General features: G+C 40.5%; 1 pseudogene; it reads right to left on the reverse strand.

The window, feature by feature from the left end:
- Window positions 1-663: 663 nt before the first annotated feature.
- On the reverse strand, window positions 664-5251 carry LOC136577894 (phosphatidylinositol polyphosphate 5-phosphatase type IV-like; annotated as a pseudogene).
- Window positions 5252-10119: the final 4868 nt, after the last annotated feature.

A 10119-nucleotide genomic window follows, 5' to 3' on the forward strand; every position in this document is an offset into this window, starting at 1 on the left:
CCTTCACTGCTATGAGTCCCTAGGGTGCAACATCAGATTAGTCACTGATTGGTGGAGCAAACAACTTGAAGTTGGCTTTTCTGGTTAGCTGCTACTAGGGACTGCAGTTTTTCACTCTTTAACCCCTTCTTGAGGGTTTTGGCCTTCACTGCTATGAGTCCCTAGGGTGCATCACCAGAGTAGTCACTGATTGGTGGAGCAAACAACTTGAAGCTGGCTTTTCTGGTTAGCTGCTCCTAGGGACTGCAGGCTTTCACCCTTTAACCAATTTTTGAGAGATCTGTCCTTCACTGCTACGAGTCCATAGGTTGCATCACCAGAGCAGTCACTGATTGGTGGAGCAAACAACTTGGAGCTGGCTCTTCTGGTTAGCTGCTCCCAGGGACTGCAGGTTTTCACCCCTTAAGCCCTTTTTGAGGGATCTGGCCTTCACTGCTACGAGTCCCTAGGGGGCAACATCAGTATAGTCACTGATTGGTGGAGCAAACAACTTAAAGCTGTATTTTCTGGTTAGCTGCTCCTAGAGACTGCATGTTTTCATCCTTTAACTCCTTTTTGAGGGATCTGGCCTTCACTGCTACAAGTCCCACAACTTTGGTGATAGTAGTCACAGGTTGGTGGAGCGAACTGGCAACAGGTATGTGAGTTTTCAATACGGTGAGATCAAGTGAAACTTTTTGATGGAAGTTGGTCTCGTATTGGGTTGTGGAAGACAATGGATCTTACTAGAAACTGTGATTGATGGGACATTCCTGTTTCCTGTTCACAAGGCTTATATAGGAATACACTACCTTGCTGTCGTCTGCTGCTGAACAGTGATGGATTCAGGAGAATATAGCTCTGGAAAATACAACAAATGTGGTCATTTACTTCTATATAATTCAACCAAGTCTTTTTCTTTTATTTTATTAGAAGCATTTTATTATCCTTAGATACCTTGATGAAGAAGAGCTCTATCTTCATCAACTTCCAGGCGCTGGTTCTCATGGAAGTTGGTTTTGGGAGAAGACAGATCTTACAGGAAACGTGATTGGTGGAACATTCCTGTCTCCTACTCATAAGACATAATGGAGAATTATATATCAATAAAGGAGATTATCTAAGAACATACACAATATGAATATACCTAAATTAGAACGCTGATGAAATGATATGGATTTTATATAGGAATACCCTACCTCGCTGTCTTCTCCCACACAGCCCTGTATTCAGGTGTTCTTTCTAATGGCCGCTGAAAATACATTGCGGGCAAACTGTCCTCCGGCCAAGGTGATGCTGTAATGAGAAATATATTGATGAAGACGCATGATAATGTTAAAGGTAACACCCAGGAGTATAACCAGCGGCCCAGAAGTGTGAGCTCTGGTTATAATGCCCCAGTAGTAATGGCAGGCACTGAAAGTATCTTGCCAATAATGTACAGGAAAACAATACTTACTCATCTGTGCCGGGCCTGAGCTTGACTTCAAACATACCGTAGACAGGTTTGTGGTCAGATGTTTTAATTAAAGGGGAAGAATCATATCTTACCACTTGCACATCTCCATAATTTTGGGATTTGTATAAGACCCTGTCTTCTAGAGATCATATAGTAATATACACCATCAGTAATTATTATTGGAAGCATATGAAATCAAAACAAATAATATTGACACAATTTCGCTTGTCTCCATGGACTCTGTTGTCTCTCTAGCCCTATTGACCATTGAATGAGATCTTACCGTATAAGATGGAATTCTTTGTTTTGCGGAAGTATCATAGTTGTCAGTGCCCACATCAAATTTATACGTTGGATGGAATTCAATGGTATGTTCGTTAAAACCTTTAAATATGGACCCTTGAGTTAAAAGAAAGTGATCGGTGTAAGAAGCAGCAAAAATTAAAAAAAACATTGCAACTGATGTTCGTAAGGTCATAATAATGTGGGGGACATATTAACTATCAGTTCAGTGATTGGATCTGATTCTCTATGTGTGATGTGAAGAATGGATAGCGCTCTGTGTACTAATAAATATACCACTGTTCTCTGTGCTACAATACTGGACTGCCAGAATTCCTTAACCCTTTCCAATCCAATTTGTATCCTGGTTTTCCTAGGGGGCTTACTCTTTTTCTGCCATTATAAAACAGCGCTATCTGCTTGCTAAAGCCAGTACTGCATGAGGTGACACATTGGATAGGCTCCGACAGCAGAGAGGCTGGCAATATACAGTAAGAGAACCCTGACGGACATCTTCCAACATCGGAGCTGTACAGCCTTAAATCATAATGTCTTCAGAGGTCAGACAGTGGATTGGAAAGGGTTAAAGGGCCACTCCTGCTATTTTCTTTATACAATATCTTGGCCAATAAATTAATTGTAGAGGTCCTAAATCCTTTCAGGAATATGACCTGCCAATATGTTCTTCAGGCACATTCAGTTACATCACGTATATTATGTACAATATGTCACTCAGCCTTTGGAGTATCTTGACTTCTTGTGTGATTATGTCCATACAGTATTTCTAAAATACTGTTTGATGGATACTGGATATATGATACTGTTTGATGGATACTGGATATGTGATACTGTTTGATGGATACTGGATATATGATGTGTTTCACATTTTATGTGTATTTTGTTTGTTTAATAAAACTTTTCTGAATGAAAATTTGCCATTGTTCTTGGCTTCGTTGAGCGAGTCAAGCTTCACAAGGCTACTCATGTCTCTTCCTTCGATGGTTTGAAGGAGAGACTCCACGTTTTTTTGGTCTTCTTTGAGTTGATAATTGAGGTCCCCGAACCAAAAGACCCTATCAAAGCGGCTTGTGACGTCAACTATAGAATCAAATAAACAAGTCACGTAATTAGACTACATGAAAGCATTGGACTCCCAAAGATGAGTAAGGTGTTGAAGAAGATCATAGGCTGCAGGTTGATAACTCATACTCACAGGCACTGGAATCAGTTCTTGCTGGAATTCTTTTTGGCAAATCAAGACCCTCTGTGATGATCTTATAATCGACAATTCTCTTCTCAGCTGCTCCAACTGTCAACAAAATATACATATTAGTAAATGTGACCCCCTGGAATTTAGAGGAATTTTGCACTAAAACATTCACAGCACAAATCTTTCTATCATCTAATATCTTTCAGCTCTCATCAAATAGCAGCACTTTACACAGTAATATATGGGTAGCAGACACTTACATCTGAGATGGGTGGTGATAAATAGGAATGATGTTCCAAATATTGTGAAGGCCACACCCAGGGCTCCTTTTGTTTTTATGTAGTGGAACCGTCTTGTTGTTACATGGGCGTTTTCCACTTCTATATACAACAAATAAATATAGGAAGAAGGGTCAGTGGTTAGGAGAACTACATAAAACAATTTCTTCTTAAAGGGCTTATACAGCCTTGGAAAATCATGTCTTCCTTCTTTCAAAAACAACACCACACTTGCCTATAGATTGTGTGCGGTATTGCAGTTTAGCCTCATTAATATTAATGACAATGAGATGAAATATCAGGCATAACCCAAGGACGTGTGGAAGAATGTAAACTATGCAACTAAGGAGTCATCTCTCCAATATGCATTACTTCATATCATCAAGAGGCTTTCAGGAAAGCAGCTCTACCAACTAGGCCATACAAGGGACATATGAGGCATTCCCACTAATGACTCAACTAAAACTATGATTGAAAGAAAGATGATCCTACCGGAACAAAATCAGATCACTTCTCTACGGATAAAGATTGTCAGATAGAGAACATCATGTCCCGATGAATGGTGCATGACATAGTGTGGTCCAAGGGTCTGCTGTATCTTTAACTCCCATTCTTGCCTGCAAGAAAACACATTAATTTATAGATATTAATAAAGATTACATTAGGTTAAGAGCCTGAGCTCCTCTGTCAAGCGCTCTACACTATAATGTCAGAGGTTAAACTGGAAAAGGTAGGCTTGATCCTACAGTAGGGATTATAAGGCATTGAGAAATAAAATTGAGCTGGTCGACATGCAGACTACCAGCAGATATAGGCTTTAAAGGGAACCTGCCATCACATTTGAGTCCCATAAGTTATATCATAGGTCTCAAAGCTGAGTGACTGGGGGGTACAGAGAGCTACATTTCAGACTCCCTGGGTGCCTCATTCCCTCACTAGATCCCTGAGAAGATACTCTCTGTCTGCCAGTCATATCTGTGGGAAGTGCGTGCACCAACTCCGCAGGGTACATCCCTAGAGCACCCTGGAGTGCCCAGTGAGTATGAAGCACTGCTCCATGATCTCCCCTGTTCCCTTACCTTTTTAGCCCTATACCGTGGTTTATGGTGTTCAAAGGTGATGACAGTTGCTTTTTAAGGTCTGAGAAGACTTACCGGTTCGGGTATTCTTCCTGGATGCCTATAACGTAGATATCTTTTGCGTTATCGTCATCTGATGGTAGAAGCAGGTCCTCCAGATTTTGTGGGAATTTCTGTTCAGAAGAGACAGATATTAGTAACATGTACACAGAGTGCCAACCAAACTGTTGTCTTCTACATGACATACAAGTAAAAGTACCTGCTTATATGAATGTTTAATCCTTGTTTATAGAAAGTGGGAAAATGAATGCAGTAGGCACAATACTCGTGTAGACTATGGCCAGCGCTGCAGACTTGGAATAAGGGATACTCGTATAGAATATGGCCAGCGGTGCAGACTTGGAATAGGGTATACTCATGTAGACTATGGCCAGTGCTGCAAACTTGGGATAGGGGGTACTTGTGTAGACTATAGCCAGCGGTGCAAACTTGGAATAGGGGATACTTGTGTAGACTATGGCCAGTGCCGCAGACTTTATATAGGGGGCAATGATATAGATAGATAGTTTGCAATGAGTGTAAGAACTGCTTTGAGTCCTAAGATTTTGACCCAGGGTAAGATAAGATCTGGCTATGTGATACTGAATTGCAAACTAGAGAGACATGGTTACTGGTCTAGTTTACCAAACTGCAGGGGGGATATACTTACGTGACATGGAAAGTATTCTGTAGTTATTCTTACCTTGCCTTCCATATTCCAAGTGGCAACATAAAGTTTTAGCCGCCTGTCAGGAAAATGCTTGTCCCATTCCTCAGCGTTGATCACAGCTGTCTCCTCTTTGATGATGGTATGTTTCCTGAGCATGATGTTGGGCTCGTCCAAAGATGGTAAAACTCCCTTCAGATTTCCGTCATCTGAAATCAGGGGGAGATTGTATATTTTGGATTTTCTCCAAAATGGCATGATTGCAAAATGCCAGGTACAATATAGCACTAATGTCCTGGAGAGACAACCAGAGGGCAGTCAGGGTGAAATAAAACTGACTCTGGTTGCTACTCAGGACAATTTGCAAACCGTAAACACAGCGGAGTATAAAAATACGATACTGATCTCAACAGAAAGACCTAGAAGGAAAACATAAGACAGTAACATTAGAATGGCTATCATACATATTGGTGAGAGTAGGGCTGAGCGATTAATCACATTCAATGTTTTTGCAAGAAAACACAGTGATATTGCACAAAAATCGTGATAACGTAAATGCGATATTGCCGCGATTTTTGTGTAAAGAGGCCTTAAGCAATCTCATTGTATAATAGTAATAACATACGAATACTAAGCTGTCAATGACTATATAGACTAAATCTACATTCCTAACATAGTTGATTGATCATATTTGGGCTGAGTACACAGTTCTTTCTTTTTTTTTGGTGGATCCTGTCTTACAGAAACGGAGCTGTCCAAAATGGAAGTGAAACATAAATGAAAGCATGCTTTGCGCTCTGCAGCGGCCAGACCCAGCACTACAAATAAAGCCCCCATTCATTTCAATGAGAACCTCGCATGCAACACCAAGCCTGAAACCACAGCAGGAACAAAGCTACCCACCCCCCGCAAAACCCAGCCCAATACATGAGTAAAAACTTCTGATTGACAGGGGCCCCCAGCAACGGACAGGCCAATAACAACCCACAACTGTAAAACACCCTCAAATTTAATTTTAAATCTTTTTCTATGGAATTTAAATCTTCAAATTCAATAAATGCACCTTGGCTATTCAGTCCTAACAGTTTACATATTTTAATATGACATTTTTAATGCTTTAAAATATTTTGCATATTAATTAAAAACTAATTTTAAAGGTTTATTGCATATTGTATGTAATTACCTTTTGTGAACGCACAGTAATGGCATAGTTACATGGGACGATTACACTGTGCAACACAATTTTTGTAACTGATAAGCAGATAGGCGGCTTATAGTAACTTTAGTGCGCTGAATTCAAATATGATATCCGCTTTTTCCTGCCACGTAAGGTTTTCAAATTATGGGGAATTATTTTAATCTAAATGCTGTTGTATTGTATTTTTTTGGTAAATATGCCTGTATAATTAATCCAGTAGGCTCGCTATTAACCTTACTTAATATAAACAATTACAAAAGTGCTTGCGCAACTATTTCGCAATCTCTGTTGTACATCCCGTGCTGAATGAACAGTATAAGGGTAGGTTTATATAACATATAGGGTATGCTTCCACGTGGCGGAAATACTGAGGATCATTCACCAGTAAGTTGTATTTAATGAACTGCGTTTTTACAAGTCATTGTAATAGACTGGGACTATTTTTCAAAAAGCCATAACAATATGGCTTAGCAGCGCAGATGTCTGAACAACCCAGACTATTTCTGATATGTTTGTGGACAGTTCACAACAAAGTCACATCGGAGGAAAATAACATCCTTGGTAAAGTGGGCCTATCGCTAGTATTTCAGAATAAAGCTTGGTGACCGAGATAAGAAGTGGCACCGCACTTCATCTGCGTGTCATGTAACACTAATCTCACACAGTGGCTGCAAGGCAAGAGTAGAACGCCATTCCGATGGTATGGTGAGAACAAAGAGATCACCATACTGACTGTTACTTCTGCATGACAAATGCCAAAAGTTTATCCAGTAAACAGAAAGATAAAATTCTGTATCCACATATACCTTCTGCAATTAAACTTGTGCCTCATTATGCTAGATTACCTATTAGAGATCCAATGGGAGCGTTGTTATAGACCTCTAGCTGGGCAGCATCTCTGCGACTACTATAGTGGTCACTATTACTACTCGGGCCAATATAGGGGCACTTACTACTGGGGCCACTATGGGGGACACTATTACTACTGGGGCCACTATGGGAGTCACTATTACTACTGAGGCCACTATGGGAGTCACTATTACTACTGAGGCCACTGTAGGGGTGACTATTGCTACTGAGGCCACTGTGGGGTCACTATTACACTGGGGCTACTATAGGTGTCACTATTGGGGCTCATTCCCATGGAAGTAAGCGCATTTCAGTCATGCAAATGTGATATGTATTTGTATGACGAAAAATTTCTTACGCCCCCATTTTTCACATGCTCTAGCGTGTTTTTAAGTGCACAAATACACTGCATATTTGTGAGTGCAGAAAAGAATGTAGACAGACTCATTGAAATTGTGTGTAAATAAGCAGGTTTCCTGCGTACTCACTGCGTATTTGTGCTCTCCCAATCACTTCAATGGCTTATTGCAGTGTGCAATACGCCCCAACAAGGTCATGCTGCGTATTTTTTCTCGCAATTGTACATTGGGTCAAAAAAATGCACCCATGTGAACAAACCCATTGAAATCAAGGAAGTCAAGATCCAAGCCTCATTTCCCATAAAAACAGTCAAATAGTAATATTATGGTGTAAATCATAATTCCCTAGTTTAAATCATATCCCCGCAGTAGGTTATCTGATCAGGATTAAAGGCCTGGCATATTTCTTCCAATGTGAATATCAAAAGACTTATTTTGCACTTATAAGTGGCAATTATTTAAAGGGATATGGAGGCTATACAGATTAAATACTGATGACTTACAGTTGCAATGTGTTGTGTGATGTGTTGTGCTGAGCGCAGTTATTCTGGCATCATTATTACTATCTGTTATTTGTTTGGGAAGTGCCTACAAGTTCCTCTATACCGGTGATGGCGAACCTTTTAGAGGTCAAAGGGGTCAAAGTTTACCACTGTCCCATGGCTCCTCAGATAAGTGATGCTTTTCTCCGGTGTAGCCCTTTCCTCAGTTTTTACTAGAAGTTGCTGGACCTTAGAGTTTTTTTCTATCAAATGGGCTTGCAGTTCCAGCTCCTCTAAGGATGCGTTGAAAGCTGCCAAGCCCCTGATGGTCGCCTGTCCATTACAAGCCTCTCAGCATTAATCACTTTCAACTCCAGAGCTGCTCTTGTCTGTGCTTACCCCTCAACAGACCTGCCTCTCAGTTTTTCATGCAGCATTTCATCTCCAGAGGTAGCATCTATCCTTCTGACTATGCTACTTTGATAAGACCCCTTGTCAGGGTGCCTTTTTGTAACACAGGTACATGCTCAGCCCTGTTTACTTGAACTTGAAGCTTTAGTAGCAGACTCAGCCGTCAGTGCATAGATGTTGCTGTGTCAAAAACAGTGCTCCAGTTAGTATAGAAGCCCCTAATTCAGTTGAATAGTGGAGGTCTTTGGGAAGATAGGCAATCCCACATGCATTGTCTATCCTAATGATAGGTCATTCATACCAAGTCACTGAAAACTCCTGATATTCTTTATTAAATTAATATTTTTTGCTACAGAGTTATGATTACTAGGACTGTGACAGAAAGACAGAAGTCTAGTCCAAGTCCTGTCAAGGATCTCTGTTCTCAGAAGAACTAAGTAATTTAATACAGAGTGGTTTGGGACCCATTATCTGGCAACTTCATAATAATGGCTTGATGACTCAACAATAAAGGCTGTAGTAGTTAGGCAGTGTATTCCTAGTAACCAGCCCGGAGCTCTTCAGCCATCGTTAATAAACTGTGCTAGCAGGAAATGTGATAGCAGGAAATTGAAAATGCATCTAAACATCAGGTACTCCATGCCATTGCCAAGTTTAAAGAGATTCTCTGAAAGTACAAAATTGACAGCCTATGCTTAGAATAGGTCATCAATATGAAATCAGTGAGGTGGACAGACAAAAAATAGCAATTTATTTATTTGTTTGTCTTACATTGTTCACTATGCAGAATAAATACTATGCTAAGTTATGCAGTGCAGTATACTATGCCTATGATAGAAGCCTATTAGACTCTGCAAACATGAGGTCTGATAGATTGGTTTATATGGCAGACTTGGAGGCCTATGTCAGACCTCTGGCTGTCATAGGAGCCAATCGGCACATTACATTTGCATCGGAGGGTGCTGATGGGTATTTTCAGTCGCTATTATTGCTATTGACGAAGGCATGTAAAGGGTTGGCAGTGGGGATTGGAGGTTGCTCGGCTCACAGCCATTAGAGCAGGAACCTGGTTTAAATCCCTTGGTGATTGAAGGCATACTTGAAGTCTCTAAGGGGTTAATGATAAGAATTGATGCATTATACTGTATATTATATATCTATACAGTATGCATCTATAACATATGCAGAAAATAAGAAGTGAAAGAAACTGCAAATTTGACCCTTCATTTTGAGATTAGAGGATTTGACCTTTTTTATGCAGTATAGTATGCTATGCCTATGATAACAGCCCATTAGAACCCTGCCAAACATGGGGTCTAATAGATTGGGTTACATGGCAGACATAGAAGCCTTTGTCAGACCTCTAGCTGCCATAGAGCTCATTGGCACATTGCAATTGCATTGCAGGGTGCTGATGGTTGACAAGGAAGCCCCTTCTCCCTGTCAACCACTTTCATGCCGCAGTCACTATTGCCCAAGGCATGTAAGGGTTGATAGTGGGGGTAGTAGATTTTTCAGCTCCCAGCCATTAGAACAGGAGCCCAGCTGTCAAAAGAGGTTTAAAGCCCATTAGTGATTGCTGAAAAAAGACATACTGAAGGTCACTCAAGGGTGAATGATAATAATTGATACATTATATATATATCTATACTGCATGCATCTCTAGAAAATGCAGAAAATGAGTAGTGAAAGAAACTGCAGATTTGACCCTTTATTTGCTTTGAGATGAGAGGGCTTGACCTTTTTTTTCTTGAGAAGAAGCAGGAAAGGAAAGGAAGGATCGAGTAGAAAACACAAGGAGGAATAAGTAAGAATGGGGAGGATTAT

This window comes from Eleutherodactylus coqui, chromosome 8 (assembly GCF_035609145.1).
Source record: "Eleutherodactylus coqui strain aEleCoq1 chromosome 8, aEleCoq1.hap1, whole genome shotgun sequence".
Taxonomy (NCBI): domain Eukaryota; kingdom Metazoa; phylum Chordata; class Amphibia; order Anura; family Eleutherodactylidae; genus Eleutherodactylus; species Eleutherodactylus coqui.